The following is a 4670-nucleotide window of genomic DNA, read 5'->3' as shown; positions in this document are numbered from 1 at the left end:
CTCTGTTCTGTTCCATTGGTCTATATCTCTGTTTTGGTACCAGTACCATGCTGTTTTGGTTACTGTAGCCTTGTAGTATAGTTTCAAGTCAGGTAGCATGATGCCTAAGCTACAAATAACTAGCATGAGTGAACTGTATCTTAAGGGAGTGTTTCTGTGGCAGTTAACTAGCCCAACCTATTCGTTTAATTTGGACCATCTCTTCATTTCCCATAAGGGATACTTTTAATTAATTTAATATCTATAGAAACAATGCTAATGATTGGTTTGCTGTTAATAAATATGTGGGTAAGTCTCTGTCTGGGGCTGTCAGCTCTGAAGGCTGTGAGACCCCTGATTCCCCACTTCACACCTTTATATTTCTGTGTGTGTGTCTTTAATTCCTCTAGTTCCCCTGGGTTAGGGTCTCCCCAACTGAGCTGGTCTTGGCACAATTTTACATAATTTATATTACTATACAAATGTATACATTATAAAAATATAGCTACAGATAGTTTCTTTATTTTTTTATGTCACACAAAACTGGTACAAATTCACAAGAATCTGATTTTTAATAATAAGTTAAATAAACTAATGGATAATTTAACTTAAAAGTCTAAAAATCTGGGAGTTATTTATTTTGTCCTATTATGTACAGGCATTACACATGAATAAAAAGGAGTGAAAGTTGTAAAAACAAACAACAACATAATATGTGTGAACAAATAAAATATTGTAGACTACTGTTTTACAGCTGTAGATTTCTTTCCCATGTATTCATTCTAGAATATAACCATTACGTTACAAATTTGGCATAACTTTTAGATAATAACCTTATGCCACTTAAAAGTAAAAATTAAAAAACAGAAATTATATGTGTACTAATAATTACTTTCAATATTTTTGACACCGGGTAAAATTATAATCCATGAACTTTTAATGTATTTCTCAAACCATAAACTTGAAATTTTTTTCTTAAGGAAATATTTACCTTGAAAATTAATAAAGTGCTCACAAATATATTTGACAGATTCACAAACTGTTAAGATGTCATTCTTTATGGCTATTTAGGTTTTCATACACAAAACCAATGTTTTGGTAACAGCATTACATTTTTCTAAAGAGCTTCCGCACAGCAAAAGGAACTATCATCAGAGTGAACAGGCAACCTACAGAATGGAAGAAAATTTTTGCAATATATCCATCTGACAAAGGGTTAATATCCAAAATTCACAAAGAACTTAAATTTACAAGAAAAAAAGAAACAATCCCATCAAAAAGTAGACAAAGGATATTAACAGAAACTTCTTAAAAGAAGATATCTATGTGGCCAACAAACGTATGAAAAATAGGTCATAATCACTGCTCATTAGAGAAATGCAAATCAAAACCACAATGAGATACCATCTCATGCCAGTTAGAATGGTGATCATTAAAAAGTCAGGAAACCACAGATGCTGGAGAGGATGTACAGAAACAGGAACGCTTTTACACTGTTGGTGGGAATGTAAATTAGTTCAGCCATTGTGGAAGACAGTGTGGTGATTCCTCAAAGATCTAGAACAAGAAATACCATTTGATCCAGCAATCCCATTACTAGGTATATACTCAAAAGATTACAAATCATTCTACTATAAAGGCACATACATACATATGTTTGTTGCAGCATTATTCACAATAGCAAAGACTTGGAACCAACCCAAATGCTCATCAATAATAGACTGGATAAAGAAAATGTAGCACATACATACCATGGAATACTATGCAGCCATAAAAAAGGATGAGATTATGTCCTTTGCAGGGACAGGGATGAAGATGGAAACCATCATTCTCAGCAAGCTAACACAGGAACAGAAAACCAAACACTGCATGTTCTCATTCATAAGTGGGAGTTGAACAAAGAGAACACATGGACACAGGGAGAAGAACATCACACGTGGGAGTCTCTTGCGGGGTGGGTGGCTAGAGCAGGGATAGCATTAGGAGAAATACCTAATGTAGATGATGGGTTGATGGGTGCAGCAAACCAGCATGGCATGTGTATACCTGTGTAACAAACCTGCACGTGCTACACATGTATCCCAAGACTTAAAAGTATAAAAAAAATTATGCAAATAAAAAGAGACTTTATTCATAGTATGTTTCCTGTTATTTTGCATAGCATTATTCTTTGTGAAAATAATATTTTGTTCTCAGGAGAAATATGTAATTGAATGGACAGCAATATATTTTTGGTATGGATCCATAACAATCAAGTTAACAAAGCTAAGATAAGAGAGAAAGAAAAATAGAGACAGAGATATAGAGAAAAGGGAATAAATTTAGAAGAGCATGAATATTTCATTTTTATTTTTAACATTTGAGAGTCAACGTTTTAACAGATACAAAACACATTAGCTAGATTTGTTTTTAGTTATTGTTTGTCTTAATGGTATGTGCTTTCTACATAAAGGATCTGTAGTTTATATGAATTAGAATTATTCAGTAAGCTATAAAATGGATGGTAAGAATGAAATTAAAGCCATTTTGTGAAATAATTCTATCTTTGTGATATATATTTTTGAGCCTAAAGGTAAGAATTATAAAACTCCTACTATTTCTTTTCAAATTTTAATTTGTCTTTCTAGAAAAATGAATGTCATCAGTAAAGAAATTATAAATTATACTTTATTTTACCCAGCTTTTAAACTTACATGTATATTTTGGTTATATATAAATATTAGCATTATTGTATATGTACATTTTTCAATACTACATAACTCTCCACTGTTCATAATTACCTTTCTGTCCTACTAGTAGTCATGTTTATATGTGAGTTTTGATAGCTTCTGGTACATTGCCTTGTGTTCAGTAATAATAAAATAATTAGGCTGGGTGCAGTGGCTCACGCCTGTAATCCCAGCACTTTGGGAGGCCAAGGAGGGCAGATCATGAGGTCACAAGATAGAGACAAGCCTCATCAACATGGTGAAACCCTGTCTCTACTACAAATACAAAAATTAGCTGGGCGTGGTGGCGCACGCCTGTAATCCCACCTACTCGGGAGGCTGAGGCAGAAGAACTGCTTGAACCCGGGAAGCAGAGGTTGCAGTGAACCGAGATCAAGCCGCTGCACTTCAGCCTGGTGAAGGAGCGAGACTCCGTGTCAAAATAAATAAATAAATAAAATTTAAAAATTAAAAATGTAATTAAAAATATAATTTTTGAATTTAATATGTAAGAGTTAAAATTATTTTAAATAACTAAAGAGAATTAAATTTCAAAATATTTTAATATGTTTGATAATGCATATACACAGAAATCTAGAAATATTTATATATATTTTAAATAAATTTTATAACATTTTAAATAATGAAAAATCTGAATGTATCTATATAAGAAGGGAGTAAAATTCTGATTTTGCTTGATATCGAATAACACAGGTGTATTGGCTTATTGTAAAAATAAATAGTGCATGCATGCATTTTGGCAAAATTTTCAATAACAATTTCAACTTGTTTATCAAAAGATATATTTTCAGAATGAACTTCCTATACATTTGCAAAAGTCTACTATATATGGTCTGCCACATCTCTCAATATACCTGCAATATCTGCATTTTATTTGGGTTCAGTTCTTAACCCAGTCGTATTGATTCCATGTGAAATTATTTCTTTGAAGTCAATGGAAGGTCTGCATTTGGGAGAGATTCATGTTGTGTGGAGAGAGATGAGAGTTGCAAATGTGGTTTTCAACATCATAAAAGAGACATTTTTTTCAAAATTTTGAACAACTAAGCATAAAGTTGATATATAATGCAATATCTTTATATTTCAAAACCTCAAACATGAGGTGTTTTTTTCTTTATTTTGCCTGGGGTTTTTGTTTTGAGTATCTTGAAAATATCAAATTGTAAACACCAGCAATAATTTCAATGAGCTCTCATGTCTTTCTTATATACGAGATTGCACAAGCAGCAACATTTTAGCTCCATCACACTTATAGCCTCAAATATTTAAGATTTCTTCTATTCATCAACTTTTCCTGTCTACTGCTCTATTCTGTTATTGCTCTTACCCTGTGCATTTGTCTCCTGCCCATCTGAACAACTACCTAACCATTCTGCTTCTTTTTATAGAAAATCTCCCAGAAGTTGTCAGTCATTGCTTTCTCTGGAGCATCTTCTTCCATTTTCTTGAACTCACTCCAATCAAACTGTAATCCCCGCCAATCCACTGGTCGTTAACAAAGTCACCAGTGAACTTCATACTACTAGGTCCAATGGTAAATTCTTATTTCTTAGCAGTATTTAATCTTGTTGAGTACCCAGTCTTCCTTGGCACATTTTCTCACTGGGCTTTATGTTTTAACATTTTTCCTTCTGTTGGGCCATTTTGGATTCTGTTCCTCTTCACTGTTTCTCCCTCACCCTGAACACTACATGTTGTGCCCAAGGACTCAGTCCTTACAGCTCTTATTATTTTTTCTCTCTCCATATCTTTTATTTTGTGGATTGCACAAAGTCTTACGACTTTAAGTGTTGTTTGGGCATGCAATTCCCAAAATTTATTTCCACCCCAATCTCTCCTGTGAACTCTCAATTTGTTTATCTTACTGTGTAATACACATCTCAAATTGAACATATCAAAACCGAATTTCTAATTTTTCTCTTAACTATTCATTATAAACCTTGCTTTCCTCTCTGCATTATC

This window comes from Mandrillus leucophaeus, unplaced genomic scaffold (genome assembly GCF_000951045.1).
Source record: "Mandrillus leucophaeus isolate KB7577 unplaced genomic scaffold, Mleu.le_1.0 Scaffold233, whole genome shotgun sequence".
NCBI lineage: Eukaryota > Metazoa > Chordata > Mammalia > Primates > Cercopithecidae > Mandrillus > Mandrillus leucophaeus.
Note: the sequence above shows the minus strand (reverse complement) of the source record.